Source organism: Oncorhynchus mykiss, chromosome 20 (genome assembly GCF_057628025.1).
Source record: "Oncorhynchus mykiss isolate SJ-2025 chromosome 20, ASM5762802v1, whole genome shotgun sequence".
Taxonomy (NCBI): Eukaryota; Metazoa; Chordata; class Actinopteri; order Salmoniformes; family Salmonidae; genus Oncorhynchus; species Oncorhynchus mykiss.
Window position 1 is genome coordinate 6,102,794 of NC_143041.1, and position 23,073 is coordinate 6,125,866.

At 42.5% G+C, this 23,073-nt stretch overlaps 11 non-coding genes and 4 pseudogenes across 11 annotated transcripts; all 15 read left to right on the forward strand.

The window, feature by feature from the left end:
* The first annotated feature begins 4,008 nt into the window (after positions 1-4,008).
* Positions 4,009-4,126, forward strand: LOC118948254 (5S ribosomal RNA; annotated as a pseudogene).
* A 1,174-nt stretch (positions 4,127-5,300) lies between these two features.
* Positions 5,301-5,419, forward strand: LOC149974112 (5S ribosomal RNA). Its single transcript, XR_016489774.1, has one exon. It is a non-coding gene; the product is annotated as a 5S ribosomal RNA (ribosomal RNA).
* A 1,174-nt stretch (positions 5,420-6,593) lies between these two features.
* On the forward strand, positions 6,594-6,712 carry LOC149974113 (5S ribosomal RNA). Its single transcript, XR_016490025.1, has one exon. It is a non-coding gene; the product is annotated as a 5S ribosomal RNA (ribosomal RNA).
* Positions 6,713-7,861: 1,149 nt separating this feature from the next.
* LOC149974114 (5S ribosomal RNA) lies at positions 7,862-7,979 on the forward strand (annotated as a pseudogene).
* Positions 7,980-9,157: 1,178 nt separating this feature from the next.
* LOC149974115 (5S ribosomal RNA) lies at positions 9,158-9,276 on the forward strand. Its single transcript, XR_016489597.1, has one exon. It is a non-coding gene; the product is annotated as a 5S ribosomal RNA (ribosomal RNA).
* A 1,148-nt stretch (positions 9,277-10,424) lies between these two features.
* Positions 10,425-10,542, forward strand: LOC149974116 (5S ribosomal RNA; annotated as a pseudogene).
* Positions 10,543-11,718: 1,176 nt separating this feature from the next.
* LOC149974117 (5S ribosomal RNA) lies at positions 11,719-11,837 on the forward strand (annotated as a pseudogene).
* Positions 11,838-13,009: 1,172 nt separating this feature from the next.
* Positions 13,010-13,128, forward strand: LOC149974118 (5S ribosomal RNA). The gene has a single exon (XR_016489761.1). It is a non-coding gene; the product is annotated as a 5S ribosomal RNA (ribosomal RNA).
* A 1,170-nt stretch (positions 13,129-14,298) lies between these two features.
* LOC149974119 (5S ribosomal RNA) lies at positions 14,299-14,417 on the forward strand. The gene has a single exon (XR_016489709.1). It is a non-coding gene; the product is annotated as a 5S ribosomal RNA (ribosomal RNA).
* Positions 14,418-15,588: 1,171 nt separating this feature from the next.
* LOC149974120 (5S ribosomal RNA) lies at positions 15,589-15,707 on the forward strand. Its single transcript, XR_016489772.1, has one exon. It is a non-coding gene; the product is annotated as a 5S ribosomal RNA (ribosomal RNA).
* A 1,170-nt stretch (positions 15,708-16,877) lies between these two features.
* LOC149974121 (5S ribosomal RNA) lies at positions 16,878-16,996 on the forward strand. Its single transcript, XR_016490051.1, has one exon. It is a non-coding gene; the product is annotated as a 5S ribosomal RNA (ribosomal RNA).
* A 1,804-nt stretch (positions 16,997-18,800) lies between these two features.
* LOC149974122 (5S ribosomal RNA) lies at positions 18,801-18,919 on the forward strand. The gene has a single exon (XR_016489771.1). It is a non-coding gene; the product is annotated as a 5S ribosomal RNA (ribosomal RNA).
* Positions 18,920-20,091: 1,172 nt separating this feature from the next.
* On the forward strand, positions 20,092-20,210 carry LOC149974123 (5S ribosomal RNA). Its single transcript, XR_016490054.1, has one exon. It is a non-coding gene; the product is annotated as a 5S ribosomal RNA (ribosomal RNA).
* A 1,169-nt stretch (positions 20,211-21,379) lies between these two features.
* Positions 21,380-21,498, forward strand: LOC149974124 (5S ribosomal RNA). Its single transcript, XR_016489730.1, has one exon. It is a non-coding gene; the product is annotated as a 5S ribosomal RNA (ribosomal RNA).
* Positions 21,499-22,670: 1,172 nt separating this feature from the next.
* LOC149974125 (5S ribosomal RNA) lies at positions 22,671-22,789 on the forward strand. Its single transcript, XR_016489740.1, has one exon. It is a non-coding gene; the product is annotated as a 5S ribosomal RNA (ribosomal RNA).
* The last annotated feature ends 284 nt before the right edge of the window (positions 22,790-23,073 follow it).

Here is a 23,073-nt window from a genome sequence, read left to right on the forward strand (position 1 = left end):
CATGAATGGGATGTAGAGGTGGGTTGGGGAACAGTGAAGAATATGTACGAGAAGATAAAAGAAAGTATACCAAACACATGGGTGGATTTAATAAATAGTGGAGTTGTTAGAGAAGATTTATTTGTCTTTCCTAATTTATTTATTGTTAACAGTAAGGAGAAGGCTCAGTTATCTAGTATCCCGGTGAAACAATTCTATAAAATAATGGTAGAGAAAAATGTTAAAAGGCCAGCTGCGGAGAAAGTTTGGAAAGGAATTTTTCCAACTTTGGACGTAAAAAAGACATGGAAAACTTTAAATGTAAAATATAATAGAATGGAATGTGAAAGTAACTATTTTAAAATAAGGCATAATCGTATATATACAAAGGTGGTGTTACATCAAATCAATAGGGAAATAAAAAGAGAATGTGATCTATGTGGTGAGTTACCGGAAAATTTAATACATTTGTTTGTGGAATGTCAGGAGTTAAAATATTTATTTTGTAAGGTAAAGGGAATGATACATAGAAACTGGAAGGGTGATATTTTGAAAAAATATGTGTGGAATGAATTGGTGTTATTTGGCGTGGCTGGTAAATGTGAGGGTGTTAATGTTGTTTTGTTAAATGTTGCTTTGAGTTTTGTGAGGTATGCTATTTCTTGTAGGAGGAATTATGCTTTTTTTGAGGGGAAGAGGGTAAGGGTGTGGGATATTTTTGTAGTATTGTTTAAGAAGCATATAGATATGTTTCATTGTTATGGAAGGGAATGTTTTGATAAAGCTTTTGTGGAGGGGAGTGGGTTGATTTCAAGGGTGGATGGTGGAAGAATTACTTCCACCATCTTATAAATTGTGTACAGACTCCACAAGAAGGTTTTAGTTTGATTCATCAATACGCAGATGATACCACTATAACAGTTAGAGATGAGGGAAGTGTAAAAAGGGTGATGGAGTGTTTTAAAGTATATGGACAAGCATCAGGTGCAAAGGTTAACATGGAGAAGTCAGTTGTAATGTATATTGGGAAGATTAATGAGGGGAATTTTACTTTTAAGGTGGTAAAATATTATTTTAAGGTGTTAGGAGTGTTTTTAGGGGTGAACGAAATAGAAGCTAGGGATTTGACATGGAGTGGTGTGATAAATAAAGTTAGGAAGGTAGTAAATATATGGAGGGGGAGGTCTTTGAAGTTAAAAGGGAAAGTCATTGTGATAAATTCCTTGTTGATGTCAATTTTTATTTATGTAATGAATGTTTTGGATATGCCAGAATGGGTTTTATCTGAAATGAATAAGATTTTAGTTGATTTTTTATGGGACGGGAAGGGGGTGAAAATTGCTTTTAAAACTTTGATTGCAGGTTATGAGGAGGGGGGTTTGAAGTTGGTAGATTTAAGTGTAAGGAAAACAGCAATTAGAGTTAAAATGGTACGGAAATATTTATTTGGTGAATTGGATTATGGGTGGAAAAGGTTTTTTAAAGATTATTTGCAAGAGGTAGGGAGGGTGGGGGACAATGGTTTATTGATGAGTATGAAGAAAGAAATGTTAGGAAATATACCGTTGTTTTATAGAGAAGTGTTTGAGGCTTGGGGGCAATTTTTACCAAATATTTATTATGAATGTACCATTTTAGAAGATATTTTAAATCAACCGATATTTTTAAATCCAAAGATAAAGTGTAATAATATGACGTTGTTTTGTAAATATTTTATGAGGGCTGGGATGAGGCAGATAGGTGACATTGTACTGTATATGAGGTAATTCCTGGGTTCCTTCCGTTGCAGGCAATATATGATAATGTGGTTGAAATAGATGAAGAGATTAGTAAAATTACTGTGGAGAATATGTACAAGAAAATATTAGGATGTATTCCTGGGGAGTGGGTGATTTTAATAAATAAAGAGGTGGCTAAAAGATCTAGGGGTTTACCGGTTTTATATTATGAAGGTAATGGGGAGAAACATGATTTATCAGGTTTAAAAGTTAAAATGGTTTATAGTAAATGTATTTTAAAAGAGATAAAAGTTCCTGCGTCGGAAAAAGTGTGGTCTAGGGTGTTTGCAAATATGGATGTGAAATCAATATGGAAGAATGTAAATGTAAATATAATTCTATAGAGTGTGAAGACAATGATTTTAAATTGAAACATAATAGGATTTTTACAAATGTGGTTTTGCATCAAATAAATAGGGATATTAAAAGAGAATGTGATATTTGTGGTACAGGGGTGGAACATTTTATGCACTTTTTTGTTGAATGTAGCAGGTTAAAAGATTTTCATGAGTTTTTAAAAGGGCTTTTAGTAAAACATTGGGGGGAGGAGATTTTTAATGGGGTGGAATGGAAGAGATTCTTTCTTTTTGGTATTAACGGGAAAAGTAAAGTTTTGAATTTTAATTTGGTTAATTATGTTTTAAGTCATGCTAGATATGCTGTAAGACAAAGAAGGAACATGGGTCATTATGAAGGGAAATGTGTGAGTGTGGAAGGTCTTTTTAGGAGGATTTTGGAAAATGATACAGAAATAATATATAAATATGGTGGAGGAAATTTTGAAAAACTGTTTGTGTGGGGGAGTACTTTTATTGAAATAATGTCAAATGGGAAACTTGTATTTAATTATTAATTGATATGAGTGAATGATGGTGTTTTAAATTGATTTTATTCTATTATTTTTCTGATTTTGTAAAAGGGTGAATTGTTGTAAATATTGACTGAATGTTGTAAATATTGTGTGTTTTTTCATAATAAAAGATAAAAAATAAAAAAGTACGCCTGATCTCGTCCGATCTCGGAAGCTAAGCAGGGTCGGGCCTGGTTAGTACTTGGATGGGAGACCGCCTGGGAATACCAGGTGCTGTAAGCGTTTTGCTCCAGCAGAGGGTTCTCTTGTGTCATGCGTGGAGCAACTCCCTTTTATTTATCACCCTAATAGTGTTGTGTCTTTTTATTGGACTAAATGCAGTTTGTTAGTGCTTCCCTGCCCTGATCAAATCAAATAATGGACAATGCCTTTACCTCAAAATCTAGGCAGTGCATTCAGCATTTGTTTTTAGGCTAGGAGACTGTCAATGTCTGTAGTCCATTAGGGCCCTGTAAAATCCCCTTCAATGTTTTGAATGATTGCCCCCCCCCCCCCCCAAAAAAAAAAATTATATTCCCCCGTTTGTCCCTGCTTCTGCAGGTTTTCGCTCTCAAAAGTACACCTTTTTAATAGAAATATAACACGATTAGATGTTCTATGTCCACGACAACATTTAAAACCCTAGCAGGAAACCACTTTTGAGGTCTGGGAAAAACGGAAGACATATCGATTTTGGGGTGTAGTTACCCTTTTTTAGGCAAGTGTGCGCCAGGAAGAGACCTTTGTTTGGTTAAGCGGTGTTGCTGTAGCGCTCATGTGATTGCTGAGTTTGCAAAACAAATGGCCACTGGATTGATGCAAATACTCATGATATAATTCTGCCAGGCTGGCATAGGCTACTTTGCAGTTAACATTTGATTGAGAAGTTTTTGTGGGAAGCCTTTCCTTCTCTACCTACCACAAGAAGGTTATCATTAGCCTCATCGCTAACGGCTACACAAAGTGTAGACATGCGCGCGCTCCGCACGCATGCGCACGGAAACTGGGCAGTCCTGTGCAGTTTCTGAAAGTTGCGTGGAAATACGAATCACTGATGCATTTTGTTCATGTCTTATGATTCACTTGGGCAAATGAATGGATTTTCTAACAAGTTGAAGGGAATGATTTGATTTCCTCCTTAGCTCAAAGCATTTTGTAATGTTGTTGAATTTCGGTGTAATGTCTGTATTTCGTGATTCCGTGTGGGCGCGCTGTATTTTATAGGGCCCAGGTCCATGAAGTTGTCATAAGTATGAACCTAGGATATGCCCTCTTTCCCCCCCCCACAATAGTGAAATATATGGTCTGGAAATGCAAGCAAGGTTTGAGCTTTTCAGTGTGTGTCACAAGGTGGACATTTCTCTGTCCCCCTAAGAGTAAGCGACACGTTGACTTTATATAGTGTACCAAGAGACTGCCTGAATACGCCCGATCTCGTCCGATCTCGGAAGCTAAGCAGGGTCGGGCCTGGTTAGTACTTGGATGGGAGACCGCCTGGGAATACCAGGTGCTGTAAGCGTTTTGCTCCAGCAGAGGGTTCTCTTGTGTCATGCGTGGAGCAACTCCCTTTTATTTATCACCCTAATAGTGTTGTGTCTTTTTATTGGACTAAATGCAGTTTGTTAGTGCCTGATCAAATCAAATAATGGACAATGCCTTTACCTCAAAATCTAGGCAGTGCATTCAGCATTTGTTTTTAGGCTAGGAGACTGTCAATGTCTGTAGTCCATTAGGGCCCTGTAAAATCCCCTTCAATGTTTTGAATGATTGCCCCCCCCCCCCCCCCCAAAAAAAAATTATATTCCCCCGTTTGTCCCTGCTTCTGCAGGTTTTCGCTCTCAAAAGTACACCTTTTTAATAGAAATATAACACGATTAGATGTTCTATGTCCACGACAACATTTAAAACCCTAGCAGGAAACCACTTTTGAGGTCTGGGAAAAACGGAAGACATATCGATTTTGGGGTGTAGTTACCCTTTTTTAGGCAAGTGTGCGCCAGGAAGAGACCTTTGTTTGGTTAAGCGGTGTTGCTGTAGCGCTCATGTGATTGCGGAGTTTGCAAAACAAATGGCCACTGGATTGATGCAAATACTCATGATATAATTCTGCCAGGCTGGCATAGGCTACTTTGCAGTTAACATTTGATTGAGAAGGTTTTTGTGGGAAGCCTTTCCTTCTCTACCTACCACAAGAAGGTTATCATTAGCCTCATCGCTAACGGCTACTCAAAGTGTAGACATGCGCGCGCTCCGCACGCATGCGCACGGAAACTGGGCAGTCCTGTGCAGTTTCTGAAAGTTGCGTGGAAATACGAATCACTGATGCATTTTGTTCATGTCTTATGATTCACTTGGGCAAATGAATGGATTTTCTAACAAGTTGAAGGGAATGATTTGATTTCCTCCTTAGCTCAAAGCATTTTGTAATGTTGTTGAATTTCGGTGTAATGTCTGTATTTCGTGATTCCGTGTGGGCGTGCTGTATTTTATAGGGCCCAGGTCCATGAAGTTGTCATAAGTATGAACCTAGGATATGCCCTCTTTCCCCCCCCCCCACAATAGTGAAATATATGGTCTGGAAATGCAAGCAAGGTTTGAGCTTTTCAGTGTGTGTCACAAGGTGGACATTTCTCTGTCCCCCTAAGAGTAAGCGACACGTTGACTTTATATAGTGTACCAAGAGATTGCCTTTCGCTTACGGCCATACCAGCCTGAATACGCCCGATCTCGTCCGATCTCGGAAGCTAAGCAGGGTCGGGCCTGGTTAGTACTTGGATGGGAGACCGCCTGGGATTACCAGGTGCTGTAAGCGTTTTGCTCCAGCAGAGGGTTCTCTTGTGTCATGCGTGGAGCAACTCCCTTTTATTTATCACCCTAATAGTGTTGTGTCTTTTTATTGGACTAAATGCAGTTTGTTAGTGCCTGATCAAATCAAATAATGGACAATGCCTTTACCTCAAAATCTAGGCAGTGCATTCAGCATTTGTTTTTAGGCTAGGAGACTGTCAATGTCTGTAGTCCATTAGGGCCCTGTAAAATCCCCTTCAATGTTTTGAATGATTGCCCCCCCCGCCCCCCCCCAAAAAAAAAAATTATATTCCCCCGTTTGTCCCTGCTTCTGCAGGTTTTCGCTCTCAAAAGTACACCTTTTTAATAGAAATATAACACGATTAGATGTTCTATGTCCACGACAACATTTAAAACCCTAGCAGGAAACCACTTTTGAGGTCTGGGAAAAACGGAAGACATATCGATTTTGGGGTGTAGTTACCCTTTTTTAGGCAAGTGTGCGCCAGGAAGAGACCTTTGTTTGGTTAAGCGGTGTTGCTGTAGCGCTCATGTGATTGCGGAGTTTGCAAAACAAATGGCCACTGGATTGATGCAAATACTCATGATATAATTCTGCCAGGCTGGCATAGGCTACTTTGCAGTTAACATTTGATTGAGAAGGTTTTTGTGGGAAGCCTTTCCTTCTCTACCTACCACAAGAAGGTTATCATTAGCCTCATCGCTAACGGCTACACAAAGTGTAGACATGCGCGCGCTCCGCACGCATGCGCACGGAAACTGGGCAGTCCTGTGCAGTTTCTGAAAGTTGCGTGGAAATACGAATCACTGATGCATTTTGTTCATGTCTTATGATTCACTTGGGCAAATGAATTGATTTTCTAACAAGTTGAAGGGAATGATTTGATTTCCTCCTTAGCTCAAAGCATTTTGTAATGTTGTTGAATTTCGGTGTAATGTCTGTATTTCGTGATTCCGTGTGGGCGCGCTGTATTTTATAGGGCCCAGGTCCATGAAGTTGTCATAAGTATGAACCTAGGATATGCCCTCTTTTCCCCCCCACAATAGTGAAATATATGGTCTGGAAATGCAAGCAAGGTTTGAGCTTTTCAGTGTGTGTCACAAGGTGGACATTTCTCTGTCCCCCTAAGAGTAAGCGACACGTTGACTTTATATAGTGTACCAAGAGATTGCCTTTCGCTTACGGCCATACCAGCCTGAATACGCCCGATCTCGTCCGATCTCGGAAGCTAAGCAGGGTCGGGCCTGGTTAGTACTTGGATGGGAGACCGCCTGGGAATACCAGGTGCTGTAAGCATTTTGCTCCAGCAGAGGGTTCTCTTGTGTCATGCGTGGAGCAACTCCCTTTTATTTATCACCCTAATAGTGTTGTGTCTTTTTATTGGACTAAATGCAGTTTGTTAGTGCCTGATCAAATCAAATAATGGACAATGCCTTTACCTCAAAATCTAGGCAGTGCATTCAGCATTTGTTTTTAGGCTAGGAGACTGTCAACGTCTGTAGTCCATTAGGGCCCTGTAAAATCCCCTTCAATGTTTTGAATGATTGCCCCCCCCCCCCCAAAAAAAAAAAATTATATTCCCCCGTTTGTCCCTGCTTCTGCAGGTTTTCGCTCTCAAAAGTACACCTTTTTAATAGAAATATAACACGATTAGATGTTCTATGTCCACGACAACATTTAAAACCCTAGCAGGAAACCACTTTTGAGGTCTGGGAAAAACGGAAGACATATCGATTTTGGGGTGTAGTTACCCTTTTTTAGGCAAGTGTGCGCCAGGAAGAGACCTTTGTTTGGTTAAGCGGTGTTGCTGTAGCGCTCATGTGATTGCGGAGTTTGCAAAACAAATGGCCACTGGATTGATGCAAATACTCATGATATAATTCTGCCAGGCTGGCATAGGCTACTTTGCAGTTAACATTTGATTGAGAAGGTTTTTGTGGGAAGCCTTTCCTTCTCTACCTACCACAAGAAGGTTATCATTAGCCTCATCGCTAACGGCTACACAAAGTGTAGACATGCGCGCGCTCCGCACGCATGCGCACGGAAACTGGGCAGTCCTGTGCAGTTTCTGAAAGTTGCTTGGAAATACGAATCACTGATGCATTTTGTTCATGTCTTATGATTCACTTGGGCAAATGAATGGATTTTCTAACAAGTTGAAGGGAATGATTTGATTTCCTCCTTAGCTCAAAGCATTTTGTAATGTTGTTGAATTTCGGTGTAATGTCTGTATTTCGTGATTCCGTGTGGGCGCGCTGTATTTTATAGGGCCCAGGTCCATGAAGTTGTCATAAGTATGAACCTAGGATATGCCCTCTTTTCCCCCCCCACAATAGTGAAATATATGGTCTGGAAATGCAAGCAAGGTTTGAGCTTTTCAGTGTGTGTCACAAGGTGGACATTTCTCTGTCCCCCTAAGAGTAAGCGACACGTTGACTTTATATAGTGTACCAAGAGACTGCCTGAATACGCCCGATCTCGTCCGATCTCGGAAGCTAAGCAGGGTCGGGCCTGGTTAGTACTTGGATGGGAGACCGCCTGGGAATACCAGGTGCTGTAAGCGTTTTGCTCCAGCAGAGGGTTCTCTTGTGTCATGCGTGGAGCAACTCCCTTTTATTTATCACCCTAATAGTGTTGTGTCTTTTTATTGGACTAAATGCAGTTTGTTAGTGCCTGATCAAATCAAATAATGGACAATGCCTTTACCTCAAAATCTAGGCAGTGCATTCAGCATTTGTTTTTAGGCTAGGAGACTGTCAATGTCTGTAGTCCATTAGGGCCCTGTAAAATCCCCTTCAATGTTTTGAATGATTGCCCCCCCCCCCCCCCCCCCCAAAAAAAAAAAATTATATTCCCCCGTTTGTCCCTGCTTCTGCAGGTTTTCGCTCTCAAAAGTACACCTTTTTAATAGAAATATAACACGATTAGATGTTCTATGTCCACGACAACATTTAAAACCCTAGCAGGAAACCACTTTTGAGGTCTGGGAAAAACGGAAGACATATCGATTTTGGGGTGTAGTTACCCTTTTTTAGGCAAGTGTGCGCCAGGAAGAGACCTTTGTTTGGTTAAGCGGTGTTGCTGTAGCGCTCATGTGATTGCGGAGTTTGCAAAACAAATGGCCACTGGATTGATGCAAATACTCATGATATAATTCTGCCAGGCTGGCATAGGCTACTTTGCAGTTAACATTTGATTGAGAAGGTTTTTGTGGGAAGCCTTTCCTTCTCTACCTACCACAAGAAGGTTATCATTAGCCTCATCGCTAACGGCTACTCAAAGTGTAGACATGCGCGCGCTCCGCACGCATGCGCACGGAAACTGGGCAGTCCTGTGCAGTTTCTGAAAGTTGCGTGGAAATACGAATCACTGATGCATTTTGTTCATGTCTTATGATTCACTTGGGCAAATGAATGGATTTTCTAACAAGTTGAAGGGAATGATTTGATTTCCTCCTTAGCTCAAAGCATTTTGTAATGTTGTTGAATTTCGGTGTAATGTCTGTATTTCGTGATTCCGTGTGGGCGCGCTGTATTTTATAGGGCCCAGGTCCATGAAGTTGTCATAAGTATGAACCTAGGATATGCCCTCTTTCCCCCCCCCACAATAGTGAAATATATGGTCTGGAAATGCAAGCAAGGTTTGAGCTTTTCAGTGTGTGTCACAAGGTGGACATTTCTCTGTCCCCCTAAGAGTAAGCGACACGTTGACTTTATATAGTGTACCAAGAGATTGCCTTTCGCTTACGGCCATACCAGCCTGATTACGCCCGATCTCGTCTGATCTCGGAAGCTAAGCAGGGTCGGGCCTGGTTAGTACTTGGATGGGAGACCGCCTGGGATTACCAGGTGCTGTAAGCGTTTTGCTCCAGCAGAGGGTTCTCTTGTGTCATGCGTGGAGCAACTCCCTTTTATTTATCACCCTAATAGTGTTGTGTCTTTTTATTGGACTAAATGCAGTTTGTTAGTGCCTGATCAAATCAAATAATGGACAATGCCTTTACCTCAAAATCTAGGCAGTGCATTCAGCATTTGTTTTTAGGCTAGGAGACTGTCAATGTCTGTAGTCCATTAGGGCCCTGTAAAATCCCCTTCAATGTTTTGAATGATTGCCCCCCCCCCAAAAAAAAAAAAAATTATATTCCCCCGTTTGTCCCTGCTTCTGCAGGTTTTCGCTCTCAAAAGTACACCTTTTTAATAGAAATATAACACGATTAGATGTTCTATGTCCACGACAACATTTAAAACCCTAGCAGGAAACCACTTTTGAGGTCTGGGAAAAACGGAAGACATATCGATTTTGGGGTGTAGTTACCCTTTTTTAGGCAAGTGTGCGCCAGGAAGAGACCTTTGTTTGGTTAAGCGGTGTTGCTGTAGCGCTCATGTGATTGCGGAGTTTGCAAAACAAATGGCCACTGGATTGATGCAAATACTCATGATATAATTCTGCCAGGCTGGCATAGGCTACTTTGCAGTTAACATTTGATTGAGAAGGTTTTTGTGGGAAGCCTTTCCTTCTCTACCTACCACAAGAAGGTTATCATTAGCCTCATCGCTAACGGCTACACAAAGTGTAGACATGCGCGCGCTCCGCACGCATGCGCACGGAAACTGGGCAGTCCTGTGCAGTTTCTGAAAGTTGCGTGGAAATACGAATCACTGATGCATTTTGTTCATGTCTTATGATTCACTTGGGCAAATGAATGGATTTTCTAACAAGTTGAAGGGAATGATTTGATTTCCTCCTTAGCTCAAAGCATTTTGTAATGTTGTTGAATTTCGGTGTAATGTCTGTATTTCGTGATTCCGTGTGGGCGCGCTGTATTTCATAGGGCCCAGGTCCATGAAGTTGTCATAAGTATGAACCTAGGATATGCCCTCTTTTTCCCCCCCACAATAGTGAAATATATGGTCTGGAAATGCAAGCAAGGTTTGAGCTTTTCAGTGTGTGTCACAAGGTGGACATTTCTCTGTCCCCCTAAGAGTAAGCGACACGTTGACTTTATATAGTGTACCAAGAGACTGCCTGAATACGCCCGATCTCGTCCGATCTCGGAAGCTAAGCAGGGTCGGGCCTGGTTAGTACTTGGATGGGAGACCGCCTGGGAATACCAGGTGCTGTAAGCGTTTTGCTCCAGCAGAGGGTTCTCTTGTGTCATGCGTGGAGCAACTCCCTTTTATTTATCACCCTAATAGTGTTGTGTCTTTTTATTGGACTAAATGCAGTTTGTTAGTGCCTGATCAAATCAAATAATGGACAATGCCTTTACCTCAAAATCTAGGCAGTGCATTCAGCATTTGTTTTTAGGCTAGGAGACTGTCAATGTCTGTAGTCCATTAGGGCCCTGTAAAATCCCCTTCAATGTTTTGAATGATTGCCCCCCCCCCCCCCCCCCAAAAAAAAAAAATTATATTCCCCCGTTTGTCCCTGCTTCTGCAGGTTTTCGCTCTCAAAAGTACACCTTTTTAATAGAAATATAACACGATTAGATGTTCTATGTCCACGACAACATTTAAAACCCTAGCAGGAAACCACTTTTGAGGTCTGGGAAAAACGGAAGACATATCGATTTTGGGGTGTAGTTACCCTTTTTTAGGCAAGTGTGCGCCAGGAAGAGACCTTTGTTTGGTTAAGCGGTGTTGCTGTAGCGCTCATGTGATTGCGGAGTTTGCAAAACAAATGGCCACTGGATTGATGCAAATACTCATGATATAATTCTGCCAGGCTGGCATAGGCTACTTTGCAGTTAACATTTGATTGAGAAGGTTTTTGTGGGAAGCCTTTCCTTCTCTACCTACCACAAGAAGGTTATCATTAGCCTCATCGCTAACGGCTACTCAAAGTGTAGACATGCGCGCGCTCCGCACGCATGCGCACGGAAACTGGGCAGTCCTGTGCAGTTTCTGAAAGTTGCGTGGAAATACGAATCACTGATGCATTTTGTTCATGTCTTATGATTCACTTGGGCAAATGAATGGATTTTCTAACAAGTTGAAGGGAATGATTTGATTTCCTCCTTAGCTCAAAGCATTTTGTAATGTTGTTGAATTTCGGTGTAATGTCTGTATTTCGTGATTCCGTGTGGGCGCGCTGTATTTTATAGGGCCCAGGTCCATGAAGTTGTCATAAGTATGAACCTAGGATATGCCCTCTTTCCCCCCCCCACAATAGTGAAATATATGGTCTGGAAATGCAAGCAAGGTTTGAGCTTTTCAGTGTGTGTCACAAGGTGGACATTTCTCTGTCCCCCTAAGAGTAAGCGACACGTTGACTTTATATAGTGTACCAAGAGATTGCCTTTCGCTTACGGCCATACCAGCCTGATTACGCCCAATCTCGTCTGATCTCGGAAGCTAAGCAGGGTCGGGCCTGGTTAGTACTTGGATGGGAGACCGCCTGGGATTACCAGGTGCTGTAAGCGTTTTGCTCCAGCAGAGGGTTCTCTTGTGTCATGCGTGGAGCAACTCCCTTTTATTTATCACCCTAATAGTGTTGTGTCTTTTTATTGGACTAAATGCAGTTTGTTAGTGCCTGATCAAATCAAATAATGGACAATGCCTTTACCTCAAAATCTAGGCAGTGCATTCAGCATTTGTTTTTAGGCTAGGAGACTGTCAATGTCTGTAGTCCATTAGGGCCCTGTAAAATCCCCTTCAATGTTTTGAATGATTGCCCCCCCCCCCCCAAAAAAAAAAAAATTATATTCCCCCGTTTGTCCCTGCTTCTGCAGGTTTTCGCTCTCAAAAGTACACCTTTTTAATAGAAATATAACACGATTAGATGTTCTATGTCCACGACAACATTTAAAACCCTAGCAGGAAACCACTTTTGAGGTCTGGGAAAAACGGAAGACATATCGATTTTGGGGTGTAGTTACCCTTTTTTAGGCAAGTGTGCGCCAGGAAGAGACCTTTGTTTGGTTAAGCGGTGTTGCTGTAGCGCTCATGTGATTGCGGAGTTTGCAAAACAAATGGCCACTGGATTGATGCAAATACTCATGATATAATTCTGCCAGGCTGGCATAGGCTACTTTGCAGTTAACATTTGATTGAGAAGGTTTTTGTGGGAAGCCTTTCCTTCTCTACCTACCACAAGAAGGTTATCATTAGCCTCATCGCTAACGGCTACACAAAGTGTAGACATGCGCGCGCTCCGCACGCATGCGCACGGAAACTGGGCAGTCCTGTGCAGTTTCTGAAAGTTGCGTGGAAATACGAATCACTGATGCATTTTGTTCATGTCTTATGATTCACTTGGGCAAATGAATGGATTTTCTAACAAGTTGAAGGGAATGATTTGATTTCCTCCTTAGCTCAAAGCATTTTGTAATGTTGTTGAATTTCGGTGTAATGTCTGTATTTCGTGATTCCGTGTGGGCGCGCTGTATTTCATAGGGCCCAGGTCCATGAAGTTGTCATAAGTATGAACCTAGGATATGCCCTCTTTTTCCCCCCCACAATAGTGAAATATATGGTCTGGAAATGCAAGCAAGGTTTGAGCTTTTCAGTGTGTGTCACAAGGTGGACATTTCTCTGTCCCCCTAAGAGTAAGCGACACGTTGACTTTATATAGTGTACCAAGAGATTGCCTTTCGCTTACGGCCATACCAGCCTGAATACGCCCGATCTCGTCTGATCTCGGAAGCTAAGCAGGGTCGGGCCTGGTTAGTACTTGGATGGGAGACCGCCTGGGAATACCAGGTGCTGTAAGTGTTTTGCTCCAGCAGAGGGTTCTCTTGTGTCATGCGTGGAGCAACTCCCTTTTATTTATCACCCTAATAGTGTTGTGTCTTTTTATTGGACTAAATGCAGTTTGTTAGTGCCTGATCAAATCAAATAATGGACAATGCCTTTACCTCAAAATCTAGGCAGTGCATTCAGCATTTGTTTTTAGGCTAGGAGACTGTCAATGTCTGTAGTCCATTAGGGCCCTGTAAAATCCCCTTCAATGTTTTGAATGATTGCCCCCCCCCCCAAAAAAAAAAAAATTATATTCCCCCGTTTGTCCCTGCTTCTGCAGGTTTTCGCTCTCAAAAGTACACATTTTTAATAGAAATATAACACGATTAGATGTTCTATGTCCACGACAACATTTAAAACCCTAGCAGGAAACCACTTTTGAGGTCTGGGAAAAACGGAAGACATATCGATTTTGGGGTGTAGTTACCCTTTTTTAGGCAAGTGTGCGCCAGGAAGAGACCTTTGTTTGGTTAAGCGGTGTTGCTGTAGCGCTCATGTGATTGCGGAGTTTGCAAAACAAATGGCCACTGGATTGATGCAAATACTCATGATATAATTCTGCCAGGCTGGCATAGGCTACTTTGCAGTTAACATTTGATTGAGAAGGTTTTTGTGGGAAGCCTTTCCTTCTCTACCTACCACAAGAAGGTTATCATTAGCCTCATCGCTAACGGCTACACAAAGTGTAGACATGCGCGCGCTCCGCACGCATGCGCACGGAAACTGGGCAGTCCTGTGCAGTTTCTGAAAGTTGCGTGGAAATACGAATCACTGATGCATTTTGTTCATGTCTTATGATTCACTTGGGCAAATGAATGGATTTTCTAACAAGTTGAAGGGAATGATTTGATTTCCTCCTTAGCTCAAAGCATTTTGTAATGTTGTTGAATTTCGGTGTAATGTCTGTATTTCGTGATTCCGTGTGGGCGCGCTGTATTTTATAGGGCCCAGGTCCATGAAGTTGTCATAAGTATGAACCTAGGATATGCCCTCTTTTCCCCCCCCACAATAGTGAAATATATGGTCTGGAAATGCAAGCAAGGTTTGAGCTTTTCAGTGTGTGTCACAAGGTGGACATTTCTCTGTCCCCCTAAGAGTAAGCGACACGTTGACTTTATATAGTGTACCAAGAGATTGCCTTTCGCTTACGGCCATACCAGCCTGAATACGCCCGATCTCGTCCGATCTCGGCAGCTAAGCAGGGTCGGGCCTGGTTAGTACTTGGATGGGAGACCGCCTGGGAATACCAGGTGCTGTAAGCATTTTGCTCCAGCAGAGGGTTCTCTTGTGTCATGCGTGGAGCAACTCCCTTTTATTTATCACCCTAATAGTGTTGTGTCTTTTTATTGGACTAAATGCAGTTTGTTAGTGCCTGATCAAATCAAATAATGGACAATGCCTTTACCTCAAAATCTAGGCAGTGCATTCAGCATTTGTTTTTAGGCTAGGAGACTGTCAATGTCTGTAGTCCATTAGGGCCCTGTAAAATCCCCTTCAATGTTTTGAATGATTGCCCCCCCCCCCAAAAAAAAAAAAAATTATATTCCCCCGTTTGTCCCTGCTTCTGCAGGTTTTCGCTCTCAAAAGTACACCTTTTTAATAGAAATATAACACGATTAGATGTTCTATGTCCACGACAACATTTAAAACCCTAGCAGGAAACCACTTTTGAGGTCTGGGAAAAACGGAAGACATATCGATTTTGGGGTGTAGTTACCCTTTTTTAGGCAAGTGTGCGCCAGGAAGAGACCTTTGTTTGGTTAAGCGGTGTTGCTGTAGCGCTCATGTGATTGCGGAGTTTGCAAAACAAATGGCCACTGGATTGATGCAAATACTCATGATATAATTCTGCCAGGCTGGCATAGGCTACTTTGCAGTTAACATTTGATTGAGAAGGTTTTTGTGGGAAGCCTTTCCTTCTCTACCTACCACAAGAAGGTTATCATTAGCCTCATCGCTAACGGCTACACAAAGTGTAGACATGCGCGCGCTCCGCACGCATGCGCACGGAAACTGGGCAGTCCTGTGCAGTTTCTGAAAGTTGCGTGGAAATACGAATCACTGATGCATTTTGTTCATGTCTTATGATTCACTTGGGCAAATGAATGGATTTTCTAACAAGTTGAAGGGAATGATTTGATTTCCTCCTTAGCTCAAAGCATTTTGTAATGTTGTTGAATTTCGGTGTAATGTCTGTATTTCGTGATTCCGTGTGGGCGCGCTGTATTTTATAGGGCCCAGGTCCATGAAGTTGTCATAAGTATGAACCTAGGATATGCCCTCTTTTCCCCCCCCACAATAGTGAAATATATGGTCTGGAAATGCAAGCAAGGTTTGAGCTTTTCAGTGTGTGTCACAAGGTGGACATTTCTCTGTCCCCCTAAGAGTAAGCGACACGTTGACTTTATATAGTGTACCAAGAGATTGCCTTTCGCTTACGGCCATACCAGCCTGAATACGCCCGATCTTGTCCGATCTCGGCAGCTAAGCAGGGTCGGGCCTGGTTAGTACTTGGATGGGAGACCGCCTGGGAATACCAGGTGCTGTAAGCATTTTGCTCCAGCAGAGGGTTCTCTTGTGTCATGCGTGGAGCAACTCCCTTTTATTTATCACCCTAATAGTGTTGTGTCTTTTTATTGGACTAAATGCAGTTTGTTAGTGCCTGATCAAATCAAATAATGGACAATGCCTTTACCTCAAAATCTAGGCAGTGCATTCAGCATTTGTTTTTAGGCTAGGAGACTGTCAATGTCTGTAGTCCATTAGGGCCCTGTAAAATCCCCTTCAATGTTTTGAATGATTGCCCCCCCCCCCCCAAAAAAAAAAATTATATTCCCCCGTTTGTCCCTGTTTCTGCAGGTTTTCGCTCTCAAAAGTACACCTTTTTAATAGAAATATAACACGATTAGATGTTCTATGTCCACGACAACATTTAAAACCCTAGCAGGAAACCACTTTTGAGGTCTGGGAAAAACGGAAGACATATCGATTTTGGGGTGTAGTTACCCTTTTTTAGGCAAGTGTGCGCCAGGAAGAGACCTTTGTTTGGTTAAGCGGTGTTGCTGTAGCGCTCATGTGATTGCGGAGTTTGCAAAACAAATGGCCACTGGATTGATGCAAATACTCATGATATAATTCTGCCAGGCTGGCATAGGCTACTTTGCAGTTAACATTTGATTGAGAAGGTTTTTGTGGGAAGCCTTTCCTTCTCTACCTACCACAAGAAGGTTATCATTAGCCTCATCGCTAACGGCTACACAAAGTGTAGACATGCGCGCGCTCCGCACGCATGCGCACGGAAACTGGGCAGTCCTGTGCAGTTTCTGAAAGTTGCGTGGAAATACGAATCACTGATGCATTTTGTTCATGTCTTATGATTCACTTGGGCAAATGAATGGATTTTCTAACAAGTTGAAGGGAATGATTTGATTTCCTCCTTAGCTCAAAGCATTTTGTAATGTTGTTGAATTTCGGTGTAATGTCTGTATTTCGTGATTCCGTGTGGGCGCGCTGTATTTCATAGGGCCCAGGTCCTTGAAGTTGTCATAAGTATGAACCTAGGATATGCCCTCTTTTTCCCCCCCACAATAGTGAAATATATGGTCTGGAAATGCAAGCAAGGTTTGAGCTTTTCAGTGTGTGTCACAAGGTGGACATTTCTCTGTCCCCCTAAGAGTAAGCGACACGTTGACTTTATATAGTGTACCAAGAGATTGCCTTTCGCTTACGGCCATACCAGCCTGAATACGCCCGATCTCGTCCGATCTCGGAAGCTAAGCAGGGTCGGGCCTGGTTAGTACTTGGATGGGAGACCGCCTGGGAATACCAGGTGCTGTAAGCGTTTTGCTCCAGCAGAGGGTTCTCTTGTGTCATGCGTGGAGCAACTCCCTTTTATTTATCACCCTAATAGTGTTGTGTCTTTTTATTGGACTAAATGCAGTTTGTTAGTGCCTGATCAAATCAAATAATGGACAATGCCTTTACCTCAAAATCTAGGCAGTGCATTCAGCATTTGTTTTTAGGCTAGGAGACTGTCAATGTCTGTAGTCCATTAGGGCCCTGTAAAATCCCCTTCAATGTTTTGAATGATTGCCCCCCCCCCCCCAAAAAAAAAAATTATATTCCCCCGTTTGTCCCTGCTTCTGCAGGTTTTCGCTCTCAAAAGTACACCTTTTTAATAGAAATATAACACGATTAGATGTTCTATGTCCACGACAACATTTAAAACCCTAGCAGGAAACCACTTTTGAGGTCTGGGAAAAACGGAAGACATATCGATTTTGGGGTGTAGTTACCCTTTTTTAGGCAAGTGTGCGCCAGGAAGAGACCTTTGTTTGGTTAAGCGGTGTTGCTGTAGCGCTCATGTGATTGCGGAGTTTGCAAAACAAATGGCCACTGGATTGATGCAAATACTCATGATATAATTCTGCCAGGCTGGCATAGGCTACTTTGCAGTTAACATTTGATTGAGAAGGTTTTTGTGGGAAGCCTTTCCTTCTCTACCTACCACAAGAAGGTTATCATTAGCCTCATCGCTAACGGCTACACAAAGTGTAGACATGCGCGCGCTCCGCACGCATGCGCACGGAAACTGGGCAGTCCTGTGCAGTTTCTGAAAGTTGCGTGGAAATACGAATCACTGATGCATTTTGTTCATGTCTTATGATTCACTTGGGCAAATGAATGGATTTTCTAACAAGTTGAAGGGAATGATTTGATTTCCTCCTTAGCTCAAAGCATTTTGTAATGTTGTTGAATTTCGGTGTAATGTCTGTATTTCGTGATTCCGTGTGGGCGCGCTGTATTTCATAGGGCCCAGGTCCATGAAGTTGTCATAAGTATGAACCTAGGATATGCCCTCTTTTTCCCCCCCACAATAGTGAAATATATGGTCTGGAAATGCAAGCAAGGTTTGAGCTTTTCAGTGTGTGTCACAAGGTGGACATTTCTCTGTCCCCCTAAGAGTAAGCGACACGTTAGCATAGCATCATAGCATCTCCCACCTGTAGCACACGCTCCAGCAGGTATATCTCTCTAGTCACCCCCAAAACCAATTCTTTCTTTGGCCGCCTCTCTTTCCAGTTCTCTGCTGCCAATGACTGGAACGAACTACAAAAATCTCTGAAACTGGAAACACTTATCTCCCTCACTAGCTTTAAGCACCAACTGTCAGAGCAGCTCACAGATTACTGCACCTGTACATAGCCCACATATAATTTAGCCCTATCAACTACCTCTTTCCCAACTGTATTTAATTTATTTATTTATTTTGCTCCTTTGCACCCCATTATTTTTATTTCTACTTTGCACATTCTTCCATTGCAAAACTACCATTCCAGTGTTTTAATTGCTATATTGTATTTACCTTGCCACCAAGGCCTTTTTTTGCCTTTACCTCCCTTCTCACCTCATTTGCTCACATTGTATATAGACTTGTTTATACTTTATTATTGACTGTATGTTTGTTTTACTCCATGTGTAACTCTGTGTTGTTGTATCTGTCGAACTGCTTTGCTTTATCTTGGCCAGGTCGCAATTGTAAATGAGAACTTGTTCTCAACTTGCCTACCTGGTTAAATAAAGGTAAAATAAAATAAATAAAAAAAAACGTTGACTTTATATAGTGTACCAAGAGATTGCCTTTCGCTTACGGCCATACCAGCCTGAATACGCCCGATCTCGTCCGATCTCGGAAGCTAAGCAGGGTCGGGCCTGGTTAGTACTTGGATGGGAGACCGCCTGGGTATACCAGGTGCTGTAAGCGTTTTGCTCCAGCAGAGGGTTCTCTTGTGTCATGCGTGGAGCAACTCCCTTTTATTTATCACCCTAATAGTGTTGTGTCTTTTTATTGGACTAAATGCAGTTTGTTAGTGCCTGATCAAATCAAATAATGGACAATGCCTTTACCTCAAAATCTAGGCAGTGCATTCAGCATTTGTTTTTAGGCTAGGAGACTGTCAATGTCTGTAGTCCATTAGGGCCCTGTAAAATCCCCTTCAATGTTTTGAATGATTGCCCCCCCCCCCCCCCCAAAAAAAAAATTATATTCCCCCGTTTGTCCCTGCTTCTGCAGGTTTTCGCTCTCAAAAGTACACCTTTTTAATAGAAATATAACACGATTAGATGTTCTATGTCCACGACAACATTTAAAACCCTAGCAGGAAACCACTTTTGAGGTCTGGGAAAAACGGAAGACATATCGATTTTGGGGTGTAGTTACCCTTTTTTAGGCAAGTGTGCGCCAGGAAGAGACCTTTGTTTGGTTAAGCGGTGTTGCTGTAGCGCTCATGTGATTGCGGAGTTTGCAAAACAAATGGCCACTGGATTGATGCAAATACTCATGATATAATTCTGCCAGGCTGGCATAGGCTACTTTGCAGTTAACATTTGATTGAGAAGGTTTTTGTGGGAAGCCTTTCCTTCTCTACCTACCACAAGAAGGTTATCATTAGCCTCATCGCTAACGGCTACACAAAGTGTAGACATGCGCGCGCTCCGCACGCATGCGCACGGAAACTGGGCAGTCCTGTGCAGTTTCTGAAAGTTGCGTGGAAATACGAATCACTGATGCATTTTGTTCATGTCTTATGATTCACTTGGGCAAATGAATGGATTTTCTAACAAGTTGAAGGGAATGATTTGATTTCCTCCTTAGCTCAAAGCATTTTGTAATGTTGTTGAATTTCGGTGTAATGTCTGTATTTCGTGATTCCGTGTGGGCGCGCTGTATTTCATAGGGCCCAGGTCCATGAAGTTGTCATAAGTATGAACCTAGGATATGCCCTCTTTTTCCCCCCCACAATAGTGAAATATATGGTCTGGAAATGCAAGCAAGGTTTGAGCTTTTCAGTGTGTGTCACAAGGTGGACATTTCTCTGTCCCCCTAAGAGTAAGCGACACGTTGACTTTATATAGTGTACCAAGAGATTGCCTTTCGCTTACGGCCATACCAGCCTGAATACGCCCGATCTCGTCCGATCTCGGAAGCTAAGCAGGGTCGGGCCTGGTTAGTACTTGGATGGGAGACCGCCTGGGAATACCAGGTGCTGTAAGCGTTTTGCTCCAGCAGAGGGTTCTCTTGTGTCATGCGTGGAGCAACTCCCTTTTATTTATCACCCTAATAGTGTTGTGTCTTTTTATTGGACTAAATGCAGTTTGTTAGTGCCTGATCAAATCAAATAATGGACAATGCCTTTACCTCAAAATCTAGGCAGTGCATTCAGCATTTGTTTTTAGGCTAGGAGACTGTCAATGTCTGTAGTCCATTAGGGCCCTGTAAAATCCCCTTCAATGTTTTGAATGATTGCCCCCCCCCCCCCAAAAAAAAAATTATATTCCCCCGTTTGTCCCTGCTTCTGCAGGTTTTCGCTCTCAAAAGTACACCTTTTTAATAGAAATATAACACGATTAGATGTTCTATGTCCACGACAACATTTAAAACCCTAGCAGGAAACCACTTTTGAGGTCTGGGAAAAACGGAAGACATATCGATTTTGGGGTGTAGTTACCCTTTTTTAGGCAAGTGTGCGCCAGGAAGAGACCTTTGTTTGGTTAAGCGGTGTTGCTGTAGCGCTCATGTGATTGCGGAGTTTGCAAAACAAATGGCCACTGGATTGATGCAAATACTCATGATATAATTCTGCCAGGCTGGCATAGGCTACTTTGCAGTTAACATTTGATTGAGAAGGTTTTTGTGGGAAGCCTTTCCTTCTCTACCTACCACAAGAAGGTTATCATTAGCCTCATCGCTAACGGCTACACAAAGTGTAGACATGCGCGCGCTCCGCACGCATGCGCACGGAAACTGGGCAGTCCTGTGCAGTTTCTGAAAGTTGCGTGGAAATACGAATCACTGATGCATTTTGTTCATGTCTTATGATTCACTTGGGCAAATGAATGGATTTTCTAACAAGTTGAAGGGAATGATTTGATTTCCTCCTTAGCTCAAAGCATTTTGTAATGTTGTTGAATTTCGGTGTAATGTCTGTATTTCGTGATTCCGTGTGGGCGCGCTGTATTTCATAGGGCCCAGGTCCATGAAGTTGTCATAAGTATGAACCTAGGATATGCCCTCTTTTTCCCCCCCACAATAGTGAAATATATGGTCTGGAAATGCAAGCAAGGTTTGAGCTTTTCAGTGTGTGTCACAAGGTGGACATTTCTCTGTCCCCCTAAGAGTAAGCGACACGTTGACTTTATATAGTGTACCAAGAGATTGCCTTTCGCTTACGGCCATACCAGCCTGAATACGCCCGATCTCGTCCGATCTCGGAAGCTAAGCAGGTTCAGGCCTGGTTAGTACTTGGATGGGAGACCGCCTGGGAATACCAGGTGCTGTAAGCGTTTTGCTCCAGCAGAGGGTTCTCTTGTGTCATGCGTGGAGCAACTCCCTTTTATTTATCACCCTAATAGTGTTGTGTCTTTTTATTGGACTAAATGCAGTTTGTTAGTGCCTGATCAAATCAAATAATGGACAATGCCTTTACCTCAAAATCTAGGCAGTGCATTCAGCATTTGTTTTTAGGCTAGGAGACTGTCAATGTCTGTAGTCCATTAGGGCCCTGTAAAATCCCCTTCAATGTTTTGAATGATTGCCCCCCCCCCCCCAAAAAAAAAAAATATATATTCCCCCGTTTGTCCCTGCTTCTGCAGGTTTTCGCTCTCAAAAGTACACCTTTTTAATAGAAATATAACACGATTAGATGTTCTATGTCCACGACAACATTTAAAACCCTAGCAGGAAACCACTTTTGAGGTCTGGGAAAAACGGAAGACATATCGATTTTGGGGTGTAGTTACCCTTTTTTAGGCAAGTGTGCGCCAGGAAGAGACCTTTGTTTGGTTAAGCGGTGTTGCTGTAGCGCTCATGTGATTGCGGAGTTTGCAAAACAAATGGCCACTGGATTGATGCAAATACTCATGATATAATTCTGCCAGGCTGGCATAGGCTACTTTGCAGTTAACATTTGATTGAGAAGGTTTTTGTGGGAAGCCTTTCCTTCTCTACCTACCACAAGAAGGTTATCATTAGCCTCATCGCTAACGGCTACACAAAGTGTAGACATGCGCGCGCTCCGCACGCATGCGCACGGAAACTGGGCAGTCCTGTGCAGTTTCTGAAAGTTGCGTGGAAATACGAATCACTGATGCATTTTGTTCATGTCTTATGATTCACTTGGGCAAATGAATGGATTTTCTAACAAGTTGAAGGGAATGATTTGATTTCCTCCTTAGCTCAAAGCATTTTGTAATGTTGTTGAATTTCGGTGTAATGTCTGTATTTCGTGATTCCGTGTGGGCGCGCTGTATTTTATAGGGCCCAGGTCCATGAAGTTGTCATAAGTATGAACCTAGGATATGCCCTCTTTTCCCCCCCCACAATAGTGAAATATATGGTCTGGAAATGCAAGCAAGGTTTGAGCTTTTCAGTGTGTGTCACAAGGTGGACATTTCTCTGTCCCCCTAAGAGTAAGCGACACGTTGACTTTATATAGTGTACCAAGAGATTGCCTTTCGCTTACGGCCATACCAGCCTGAATACGCCCGATCTCGTCCGATCTCGGAAGCTAAGCAGGGTCGGGCCTGGTTAGTACTTGGGTGGGAGACTGCCTGGGAATACCAGGTGCTGTAAGCGTTTTGCTCCAGCAGAGGGTTCTCTTGTGTCATGCGTGGAGCAACTCCCTTTTATTTATCACCCTAATAGTGTTGTGTCTTTTTATTGGACTAAATGCAGTTTGTTAGTGCCTGATCAAATCAAATAATGGACAATGCCTTTACCTCAAAATCTAGGCAGTGCATTCAGCATTTGTTTTTAGGCTAGGAGACTGTCAATGTCTGTAGTCCATTAGGGCCCTGTAAAATCCCCTTCAATGTTTTGAATGATTGCCCCCCCCCCCCCAAAAAAAAAAAAATTATATT